We start from the raw sequence: 13,033 nt of genomic DNA on the forward strand, positions 1-13,033 counted from the left end.
GCATGCACCCGTCAGGATTAGCAGGCTAGCGCACAAGCTCCATTGATTATACTGGGGTAAAATAAATGTTCATATTCTAAAGACATAGCGGGGAATATGTAATTTAATGCAGTGCTGCTTATACAATCTGAGACCCACTTTATATTAGATATCATTCAGTGAAGATTGCTGATTGTTAAAGAAACCGACCTTAAACGCGCCAATTTTGTAATGGCATAGAGTTCACTGGAAGCGCTTGACCTAGAATACTGATAAATTAAAAGTCATTCCGCATACTTCCGCATATACCCCATTGGGTAAGCTAAATTATCTGAAGTGTATGTGTGTGCATGTAAGAGTGTATGGGTGTTTTACAGTAATGGGTTGCAGCTAGAAGGGTATCCGCTGCGTAAAACATAAGCTGGGTAAGTTGGTGGTTTATTTCGCTGTTGCGACCCTGATTATTGAAGGGACTGAGCCAAAAAAAATTAAATAAATGAATGATAAAAAAAATTTTATTGTTGCAGTTGTTAGGAAAAATGTGCTGATGAGATACAAATACTGAAGACATCTTGTAATATTTTACAAAAATAAATACTGTATTTTATATATTTCAGAATGAATGCTGTAAATTTTTGATGATGTTAAAAAGAGCGAAAGGTAATACAGTTTTTATATTTTTTGTATATTGAAATAATTTTTTATAATAATTATAATATTTATACACAATTATTACTATTATTATTATTATTATTAGAGCTGGTACTGATGTAACTGCTATAATAATAATAATAATAATAATAATAATAATAATAATAATAATAAAAATAACAACAAATACACAGCAAATTATAATAACACAAACAACAACAACAAAAACAACAACAATAATAATAATAATAATAATAATAGTAATACTAATAATAATAATAATAATATTAATAATAACAACAGATATCACAAATAATAATAATAATACTAATAATAATACTAATAATAATAATAATAATAATAATATTAATAATAACAACAGATATATCACAAATAATAATAATAATACTAATAATAATACTAATAATAATATTAATAATAACAACAGATATATCACAAATAATAATAATAATAATAATAAAAATATAATAGGGTGACGCAGAGGCGCAGTAGCTAGTGCTGTCGCCTCACAGCAAGAAGGTTGCTGGGTCGCTGGTTCGAGCCTCGGCTCAGTTGGCGTTTCTCTGTGGAGTTTGCATGTCCTCCTTGCGTTCGTGTGGGTTTCCTCCGGGTGCTCCGGTTTCCCCCACAGTCCAAAGACATGTGGTAAAAGTGAATTGGATAGGCTAAATTGTTCGTAGTGTATGAGTGTGTGTGTGGATGTTTCCCAAAGATGGGTTGCGGCTGGAAGGGCATCCGTTGCTTAAAAACGTGCTGGATAAGTTGGTGGTTTATTTCGCTGTGGCGACCCCAAATGAATAAAGGGACTAAGCCAACAAGAAAATGAATGAATAAAAATAATAATAATAACAACAACAACAACAACAATAATAATAATAATAATAAATATACCACAAATTATAATAATAATAACACAAACAATAACAACAACAACAACAACAACAATAATAATAATAATAATAATAATAATAATAATAATATATTATTAATAATAATAATAATAAACATACTGAACACTGACACATTTTAGTGGTGCTTTTTGTATAGCATATAAGAACTGGTACCTAATAATACTGGTGATTGATTGAGGAAGATAAACAAAATGTATTGTAATCACTTCCAATGACAAACAATGCAAATACAAATATATATGTGTTTTTTTTCATTATTTTTTCAACATTATTAATATTATAAAATTTAGCATCAGTATTCTTTCTTAATTGTTATGATAACTACATGATAGTAACAGTAAACAGTACAGTAGATATACTTGTGGACATTTTTTCCAACTTATTATTATGAAGCACAGGTACATTTCAACAATTAATTAAGTGAGCCAGGAGCATAACGTTATTAGCTGGTATGATTTGAATAACAACATGGCCCACATACACACATATACTCGGAGTACAATGGGAGCAGGTGTACGCCAGGACCAGATGCTCTTGTGCCAGGCTAATTACTGCAGCTTGTTTTTGGGCCAAACACCCATCTGTCAATCAAACACACACTCAGGGCAAAAAATGCATCATTACAGACTTCTTCACAACACACACACATGCTTCAAGCAAACTGTTTCATTAAAGCCCAAGTGTGAAGTAATGCTGCCTGCTGGAAGATGGCGGGTGCTAAGAGTACATGATCACATATTTGTGTCTGTGTCTCAGTAGTGCTGGAGACCTGCTGACTGGGGATTTATAGAGCTGACAGTGAATTTGCAGAGTAGGAAGTGTTCCTGAATCAACATTCCCATCAAAAAAATAAATACATATATTAAAAACACACATGTATAGACCATTTTGAGGGATGTAAACAATAACAAAAGTCCTGACGTGTTTCCTGTTTCACATTTTAAATTTCCATAGCTTCCATAGTCAAGAGTTCCACATATTGATAAACAATGTTACGATAGCTGTTATAACAACGTGCTATGAATGAATCGCCTCTTATTACCAATATGGAATAGTTGACATCAAGCAGGAAATGTTCATGGGACAATGGCATCAACATTGAAATGGTCTATATATCTGATAGGATATCACTGATTGCTTTTAATCTTGTTGAAGCCCCAAACCCTACATTTAATTCTAAAGTAAAATATAAGCTTTGGTTAAATGAAGATTAAATAAATTAAAAAAAAATAAATTGCTTGTAGATGTATGTACTGTACCTTCGTTAAACAAACTCTTGATTTGTAAACTGTAAAAATCAATTTTCTTCTAAAGCAAGAGAATGAGATTTTTACTCCCGGACCCCTACTGTTGAGCCTCTGAATGAGAAAACTGTTTGATTTCGACATCACTGACTGATAGGTCAGAACAAGCGTAACAATCACACAACTATTAAATGTCTCATTAACAACTGTTTACAGAGGGAATTAAACATGAAAGTCGCCGTGTGTTTCACTGAACAAATACACACAGACACGCATGGCCCTTTAAAGATTGCGCTCTCTTTGATTTCAGGCTAATCACTGTGCAGAGAGGCATATTTTCATTCTTTCAACACAGAGGACTAAATCATGTGTGCTCACTACAGCTACTGTATGCTTAGACTAATGATAATTAAGCTGCTGCAGATGTGCTGCTACTTACTGAGCCAATACTGTATGTGTGAAAGCTGATAACCATATACAATATAAGAAGTCTGAGTGCATACGGTTACAGTAGCTTGTGGGGGTCAAAAACTATTTGGTTAGCAGGCGCCAAAGAGTCTTGTTTTACATTGACATCTATTAAAATGAAGACTAAATATATATATATATATATATATATATATATATATATATATATATATATATATATATATATATATATATATATATATATATAATATATTTTATTTTTTATTTTTTTCAACAAACTATTGATTCTTGCTGCATCCCAATTTGCATACTTGTAGGTCTAATATGTACACTAACTGGCCACTTTATTAGGTACACCTTACTAGTACCGGCACTGTAAATATTCCTCAGAGATTTTTATCCATATTAACATGAGAACTTCACACAGTTGCTGTAGATTTGTCGGTTGCACATCCATAATGCAAATCTCCCATTCCACCACATGAACGTGCTCTATTGGATTTAGCTCTGGTGACTGTAGGCCATTTGAGTCCATCTGATTGGTGGAAATATGCGGAGTTAATACGGTACCAGCTGTGTTCAATCCAACCCAAGCTCATTCTGGAAACGTAGCCCAACGGACATTTCTGGAGACCGCGAATTACGTGGCCTGAGGTACGTATGGCCGCATTATTTATTTATTTTTTTATTGAGCGAACGCTGCGGGGCGGTGTGACGCCGCTCCGCTCCTCCTCTTCGCGCTCGCCGGCTGACGGCTCGCCTACGTGTAGAGGGCTTTCCCGCCTCAACCAGTCTGTCCGCTTAGCTCGCAACGTTACGTCGGCAGAGCGAAGGCCCAGAGGGAGGAGAAGCTGGCCACGGCAACGACCGGGATTGAGTCTGGGAAAGAGCGTTTCCAGAAATCAGGTAAGATGAAAACAGAACCCAAAAAAATAAAAGTTCACGAAGTTCGTGATGGGGCGAGATCCGAAAGCGCGGTCAAAATCGGATGAGGGCTTTTGCTTTTTTTTTCTGGACGGCTTTTGCAAATCGTCGCTTGGGTTTAGGGAAGGAGGAGAAGGTCGCCAGTCGATCGGTCAGTCGTTCAGCAAGTTAGTTGGATGGACGGCCGCTCTACAGCGGCCTCCGGTGGCTTTTCACGTGAGAACAGCGCGGGCGCCAACGGATTCGCGAAAACAAAAACTGCTCGAATACGTACCTCCCGGGACAAATTTCGCGGCCTCAAGAAACGTCCGCGGGGCTACGTTTCCACAATGAGCCTGGGTTGGTTCAATCAAATTCACGCGATCCTCTCAAATTAGTTTATAAATAAACCACACTTCGATTGTGATTATGTCAAACATTGAATAAAACGCGTCAAGAGACCTTTAATAATGTCAAATATGTTTGTACAACACTACCCGGCATTCAAAATACTGCAGGTTAACAACTAGTAAAACAGAAAGAAAACCCAGTGAGCAGTAGCCAAACATAGTAGCTTAGCGTATTGTAACATCACCTTTGGTTCTGTTAGCATACCAGCACAGATGGCGACGTGGAGAGGATAGTGCCGCCCGCAACACTCACGCAAACACACCTTTAATGCGTCGGCGGAGCACTACAGATGGCGGCAGAGAGGAGGCCATAGCCCTCAAGCTGAGACAAGATGCCTGCCGGAGATCAGACGGCACTAATGTGACTCAGAGATGATGATCAGTCAAGCACAGAAGCACACAAAAGACGCACACTTGAGATTAAGTTCACTCAAGTGTTACGGGTATCGTTGACCATGCCGTGGTGGAACAGATCTCACAGTGGAGCTTTATCCTTCTCCACCCTGAGGACACACACACAAACCACACACACACACACACACACATACCCATCTGACTTCTTAAACTGTGACTTCCATCTGCGATAATAGCTTAAAGTTAAGCTGAAGGTGAACTTTGACAAAAAAGCAATCCCATCCTTGCTCCATCCATTTTTTTCCCATTTCTGTTTTCTTGAAAAGCTTTTTACTTCTAGCTTGACACAGTTTTAGTGTGTGTTAATGTTCAGTGCCAGTACCCTTTCCTGGGGTTTTACACAAAAGCTCTGACACTCATTCTTTCTCTTTGACACAAGCTTTGCATACTGTAGCCTGACGTAACACTGAAGTGTTTCTGACAGCATCAAAAGCAGTCAGTGATGCGTAAAAGCCTTGACGGGGTAATACGACCTCTCTGCCTCTGTTTAACCTCTGGACACTGGGCTAAGCTAAATACAGTACTGCCAGTCCTTTACACATCAAACGCAATCTTGTATTGCCAATTTGTCTGTTCTAGTGGTGTTTAATGACACTAACATTTATTCATTCATGTTCTTTTCGGCTTACTCTGACACTAACATACCACTTAAAAATAATGTTTATTAGCATTGAAGTTTCCATGAAGAGAATTTAGCGTCCATTAAACTCCTATAGAATTACATTGCACAAAAAAAAAAATTAAATAAAAAAAATGTATAAAGCTTAAAAGTATTTTCTATATTTTTAAAAAAATATTTTCTATTTTAGATTGTTCAAATATTCTTCAAATGCATTTTTAAGAAACATTTTCAGAAGGATTCAATAAAATGAAAATAAATTATTTGAAAACTTAACTTATTTTTAAAACTTTATTTTATTATGACGTAAATGAAAACATCCAGCTGAGGTGTAAATCTGAAAGTGCATCGAGTTTGAAACTATTGATTCTTTAACAAAACAGCCGACTCAGAGTCAAATAAATGAATCGAGTCAGGTTCGGATCTTTTGCTTGAACGTGTTGACGTCAATGCGGTACATCACGAAATATGTAGTACCAGATCCGGTAAAAGTGAACACGCCTTTTCCTTCAGACACTAGGGGAGCGCGTGGGATCACGAGATCATGGCGCGAAGATGAGGATCAATGACAGATGGAGAGTCGGCTGTAGGGGTTAAAGTTCATTTTCACAACATTACCACAGTATAGCCAACACTGCTGTGTTTATTCCTGTCATTTTTCTGATTTTTGACACAATAACCTACGCTGCAACATGGGATTCGCTGGCCGTTTGCTAATAAAGGAAAGAGCAACAGAGAAGATAACTTAGAGTCCATTTAACACCCATATAATTACATTGCACAACAAATTTTTTAAAGTGTTAGATTACTTTTTTTTTTTTTAGATTATTCAGATATTTCACTGATTTATAACAAATCTTAAATCCCACACTCATCATTGTGTGTTGTACATTTGGGTAGAATGGTCTGCTTTGTCCACTTGTAGTCTCAAGCATTGGCATATCTTTGTTTATAAATCTATTCTGGATTTACTCCCCTCATATCTCCAAACTTACATTCGTAAAAAACGTGTCTCTAGCTGTAGCCTTCAGTCTCAGGAAGTTTATTTATTGTCTGCACCAGTGGTGTGTACTGAAATGGGAAAAAGGCTTTGAAATATGCAGCTCCATTTTTATGGAATAACCTTCAAGCAAAGTTACTGTTTAAAAGAGTTTCACAACATGCTTTTAAAAGGATTTTAAATGATTTGGAGTTTGATGGGTTAAAGCTGCGGTCACACTGGGCTTTTCCTCACATAGACTTCTATTCATATTCCTAACGTGAGTGCGTCAGACTGGAAACGCAGGGTCATGCGTCAAGTTTCGCAGGTTGCTGCAGTGCAAAGTTCAAGCTTGGTGAACTCTGACCTGCGAAATGGCATCACTTGACTTTGTGAGACCAATCAAGGATCAAAATAAGACCTCTCTGGACAGAAATTTAAACCATCGAGCAATCGCTCGCTTTTTTTATGTCTAATAATCTTGTTTAATCCCGCCCCTTTTCGCAGCGTCGCACGACAGAATTTCGCAAGCTCAAACTCTAGTGTGACCACAACTTAATGATGTTACCTATTATCTGCTCATTGTAATTGGGCTAATGAGGGAATAACACACATAGAGCAGCTTAGAAGCCAATGGTCCAATTACTTTTAGACCCTTAACAAGTGGGAGGCACATTTGCAAACTGTTGTAGTTCCTACATCGTTCACCTGATTTTGCAAATACCCTCAAATTAAAGCTGACAGTCTGTAGTTAATGCACATATTTAATTCATGTTGGGGTATAAAGCCAAAATGTTACAATTGTGTCATTGTCCAATTATTTAGGGACATTTGAAGAGGACCATCTTTATGCTTATTATTATTATTTTTTAAGATTTATTTTTGGCCTGTTTTTTTTTACCTTTATTAGATGGACAGTATTTAGACAGGAAGCGAAGTTGGAGAGAAGGAGGGGGTAGGGAAATGTCCTTGAGCCTGGATTTGATCTCAGGACGCCCTGACGTGCTACTGCACCATACTGTATGTCAACACGCTAACCACTAGGCTATTGCGCCGACCTCTATGATTATTTTGAGCCACCAATGGTATAGACATTTACACCCATGTTAGGGTGCTTTCACACCTGTGAATTGGTTCATTTGTTCCGAAACATTGGTTAAAATTGTTACATTGTTGCTCCTTGTTCTTGGTGCGCTTCGCTTTCACACAGAAAAGTTTCTAATAGGACCAAAACAGCTAAAACAAGTCACGTGTGAGTAAACTCTCCTTACATCGGGCAGAGTTTCACTGTTTATTTTGCAGAGTCCCGCTCAGCTGTCGTGCGTCCCTATGACGATGAGCAATAAGACAATATAAGTGATGTGAAGACCAGGGGAGTGACTTATGTGAAGATCGGGGGTTTGGTGGTGTTTGACAGGGTGCTTGCGACAAGAGCAAGGAGGGATGCGGTGGGGAGGAGTGAGAAGGGTGCGCAACGTATTTGAGGACTGGGAGGGAGACTATCACTCGCTTGCAGGCATCCGGGAGTCTTTGTGCATTTGCGGTAGACTCCTGGAACTTCCGGGAGACTTGGGATGTCTGGAATGATCGATACGCTCTAGAGTTTGTATCAATCGAGCCAAGACCACCTCATTTAGGTGATCCCAGACCGATTGTTTTGGCACGGATCCGAGTGAGATTGTTGGATTCACATATACCAAAGGAACTGCGCTAAACGGGCAAACAAGACAGGTTCCGAAACAAAAGTCTAGGTATGAAAGCACCCTTAGTCACCTATACACAACCTCTAAATTCCAGCCTCAGAGAAAACATAGACAGTGTAATGTCCTTTCATCTATTAATTGGTAAATGGGCTTGCATGTGTCTATTTCAGAGATCATGATCAATAAAAACTAACTGCATTGAATAGTTTGCTCTCACTCTTAAATTCATACTTCTTGTGGATGGGGCCTACATACTATAGTCTCTTAAGCTGTTGGATGCAAGATGCTAAAGTACAGGATGTATACTGTATACAGGATGTCTGGCAACTTTGTCATCTATTATGCATAAAACAGAATTATATTTAGAATAAATGGCGATGCTAGTTACCGCACATCAAACTATAGTAAATCCTGCCCATAGCAGTGTTCTCATGGTTTAAGCATACACTGCATGAATTCTTATTCCCACTGGTGCTAGCATACACAGCACTTACACAACCAATTGAAAATACAGCTTAACCAAGTGCTGAAAAAAGTATATATATTCTATCGCCACTCTTGCTCTGGACCCTTTTATTATTTAATCTGATTTGTAATGCCATAGTTTGAAGTGTGCCTTTCAATTGACTCTCAGTTGTATATTTTATTAGCTTAAAATAATTTATCTGTTGGAGGAAAAAAAAAAATAGAAAATTCCGCTTAGATCCCTGTCTCCAGTATCTCTCTTGAAGAATTAACTAGCTTAAGAGGGAGTTAAAAATGACTAAAACAAAGAAAGGAAGGGTGCAGGCAAGAGACCACGGCAGTTACGTAGGAAAGAAACTTTTGTGACCCAATTTGAAAGGGAGCCATGTCATTTCAAGGTAAGTTAATTTTCGCGAGCGGCTGTGTAATTAATTTTACAGGAAGACCTCACTTTTAGTGTCACGTTTTCTGAAAATAGCTTGACGCCGTCATGCACTAATTGCGTATCAGAAGTGCCTACCTCTCTATTTAACTTTATATTCAATTACACACTGGTGATTGTGAAAGCAAAAATAATTAAAGGCGTCATTTTATCAGTTCATCTCCAGAATCATCTTCAAACCTTGACCTATGCTGTAAGTTCTTGCCTTTTCAACACAACTAAAGAAGCTCCACCTTGAAATTCACCTTGAGAAGTCAATCTGCAGGTAAAAGTTCATAGTTCGCCGGTGCATCACAAACAGAACGGGAGCCAATTACATCCCTGAGCATCTCTGTTGACAAAAGAGCCCTCCAAACCGAGATGGAGTATAGATTTTTAATTTAAAACTGCAACATGGGGGTCAAAACACTCTCATTTCAATAGACAGAAAGGGAGGGGGCGAGAGCGAGCGAGCAGGAGATAGGATATTGAGAAATTACGTTTGAATAGAAAATTTATGAGGACTAATATGCTCTGTTGGCAAGTTAAGTATGCATACTCAAGTGAAAATATTCATAATCAAGAGCTTCTGTATGGCGAGTTTTCTTAGAATGTCTTTTTATGCATTCTAATGTTTTGCTTCTTACACTTTCTTTGCATACCTGAAACTTGCCTATAGCACTTATTCATTGTTGCTGTTATAGTTGTGTAAATTGCTTCCTTGCCTCGTTTGTAAGTCGCTTTGGATAAAAGTGTCTGCTAAATGACTAAATGTAAATGTACGTTGTTGTTGTAGTTATCCTTACTTGCTTATTTAATCACATTATACTTCACCTTTGAAAATAACAACATTATATAATTGTAAACAGATCCAGCAGTTACATACATGCCCGGAGGTGGAAGGGGGTTGGGGTGGTAGGGGGCTCATATGGTCCAAAAGACCATGGCCAACAGGTCCAGAATTTGTCCTTTAAATTAGTTTATTTAATTTTTTTATTTATTAATTTGGTAACACTTTATTTTGATGGTCCATTTGTGTATTAGTAGACTGTCTGCATAATGTCTGTTGATACTGGTCCTTCAACAGAGGTTTAACTGACTATAAGAAACTTTGCAAGTACTTGTCATCTTACACTAACCCCAACCCCAACCCCAACTCCAACCTACTCCAAGTCTACTTATAATCCAATGAGAATTAGTTAGCATGTAGATGCAATTTAACTTAAATTCAACAAACGGACCATCAAAATAAAGTGTGACCATTTATTTTATAATAAAGTGTAATTTTAAATAACTATGGCCATTAATTCTAATCCCATGTAGCCTCAAAGCCACAACCCAGCAAAAATAATAATAATAATAATAATAATAATAATAAATGATGTTTAACAGATTATGTTTAACAGAGCAGGGACATTTTCACACTATGTCTTATAATATTTTTTCTTCTGAAGAAAGTCTTATTTTTTTATTTCGGCTAGAATAAAAACAGTTTTGGATTTTTTATGAACCATTTTAGGGACAAAATTATAAGCCCCTTTAAGCTATATTTTTTCTCGATAATCTACAGAACAAACCACTGTTATACAATAACTTGCCTAATTCCCCTAACCTGCCTAGTTAACTTAACCTAGTTAAGCCTTTAAATGTCACTTTAAGCTGTATAGAAGTGTCTTGAAAAATATCTAGTAAAATATTATTTACAGACATCATGGTAAAGATAAAATAAATCAGTTATTAGAGATGAGTTATTAAAACTATTATGTTTAGAAATGTGTTTAAAAAATTTTCTCTCGGTTAAACAGAAATTGGGGAAAAAAATAAACAAGCGGTCTAATAATTTAGGGGGGCTAATAATTCTGACTTCAACTATATATATTTAATTGACGTTTAATAGACATCTAAACATAGATGTTTTGGCTAAAACAAGACTAAACTTGGGCTGTCAGGGAAAATCTAATAGACATCTGAGAATAGCCCAAAACTTGACTCGTCATCAAATTGACAGATTAGACATACAGTAAATCAAATGTGTAGTCATTCCTTTATGCGTATTTGATGACTAGTTTAGTTTTGGTCTATTCTTAGACGTCTATTAGATTTTCACTGACAGCCCAAATTTAGCCTTGTTTTAGCCAAAACTACTATGTTTAGACATCTATTAGACATCTATCTATTAGACATCTTTTAAAAACTAAAAAATGCTTACTGGGAATAATGTGACATCAGTTACTGTGTATTGGAATGTTTGATACGACATCCTTATCCATACTGAGTAACTATATGGGTTGAAAAAAGCACAAGACAAATAAAAAGCAGGCAGCAGCATCATTAGTCCTTTTCACACAGTGATACCAGTAAATATGTGGAAAATTTCCAGGAATGACTTTACCGGCACTGACGTTCCAGAATTTTTCTAAAAAAGACCATTCATACATCCATTCCACAATTCCGGTAAATTCTGACATCATTAACCAGAAAAGAGCTCTGAACAGCTGCGCTTGTATTTGTAAACATGGAAGAGGTCAGACTTTTGTTGATGATTTCACTTTTATTTAAAGCTTTAGCATTCATGCAGCTGCTTTATCCCAGAGACATCCAAAGGCAGAGGCACTAATCGCAGCTGAATGTTTACACATTTGACGACACTACAAATTCGGTGGATGGATGAGTATTAACTTTGATGAAAACAATTTAGGAACACTTTCGCATGTAGTGATGTACATAATATGTGTGTGTGCTGGCATTCACCAGAGCACTGCTGCACTTCACGTGCACACGCAGCAAGCAACTGAAGCAGAGCTTGAAGCTAAACAAACTGCAGTTTATCATAAGCATTTGATCGATCATTTTTTGCACAGATGGCATTAGGAAGGAACATAGAAACGATATCTGTCTAACATCTAGCAGCTAAATGTGTATGGAAAAATATTCAAAGGCTTTTATTTTTATAAACAGCACAGATGTGAATGAGTCTGACTGTACTGATTGGCTAAAGTAGAGGCGAGTTCTAATCGTGAATGCGCTCTTTCTGGAATTTTTAGTTCTGCGTTTACACAAAGCAGAATTCCAGCATATTACCAGTAATGTTACAACTCTCTTTCTGGAAAATTGCCGGAACTAATTTATTGGTATTTTCAAAAAGGGTTTGATCACACATACAGACCTTTCCGAAAAATTGCCTGTAATTTTCCAGAAAGGTCTGTATGTGTGAAGGGGGCTATGGCTGCAAAACATTTAACATATGTTCAAAAGGATTTTTTGTTATAAATCTGATCACTCAAACAACTTCATAAAGTGGTCTGGGACACATTCCAGATGAAACTGGACGGGTTTAAATATGGAACTAAATAACTTTTTTTTTTGGACAAAATTCATTTAAATAAAATAAATTATATCCTGGAGAAAATCTGACCTGCGTAAAGTACAAAATTATAATAAAAACACACTTACTACAAGCTTAAACCTTGTATTAACAAACAAAAAGGCTAAGTAAGTATTTTGCATGCCATAATATATATTTAAATAATAATGTCTGTTTAAATATAAATCACCTATAAAATATTCAAGCATGTGTTGCTGTGATGAACAACCACTAATATAAACTGAATATATTTAAAAAGCACTCTAAAAGTTAAAATACTTATTAATATTGTGTATATTGATTATCACAACATATTGCATTATTGAATAGTACCATATTGTCACCTTAGAATTACAAGGTTCTATCTGCATTCTGAATGATTTTAAGATTGAGCTTCAAAGTTTTCACATTCTATGGCAAAAAGTATGTGTGTAACATTTTTTTTTTAATTTTTTTATATAAAGTTCTAAAATGTAAAAAACTTATAAAAAAACATCCCATAATGTAAATGCGTCATCTT

At 36.4% G+C, this 13,033-nt stretch overlaps 1 protein-coding gene across 10 annotated transcripts in view; it reads right to left on the bottom strand.

The window, feature by feature from the left end:
• The window catches only part of LOC141384915 (uncharacterized), a 547,599-nt gene that overhangs the window by 370,421 nt on the left and 164,145 nt on the right, over nucleotides 1–13,033 (bottom strand). For 4 of the 10 annotated variants that reach the window (XR_015476336.1, XR_015476335.1, XR_015476326.1 and 1 more), the window contains one exon: nucleotides 4,589–5,051. The exons of the other annotated variants lie outside the window; for them this stretch is intronic. The gene's annotated coding sequence lies outside the window, so the exon portion shown is untranslated. Of the gene's footprint in view, nucleotides 1–4,588; nucleotides 5,052–13,033 lie in introns of those variants that run through there. 10 annotated transcript variants of the gene reach the window in all.

This window comes from Danio rerio, chromosome 1, assembly GCF_052040795.2.
Source record: "Danio rerio strain M-AB ecotype USA chromosome 1, GRCz13ab, whole genome shotgun sequence".
In the NCBI taxonomy this organism is placed as follows: domain Eukaryota; kingdom Metazoa; phylum Chordata; class Actinopteri; order Cypriniformes; family Danionidae; genus Danio; species Danio rerio.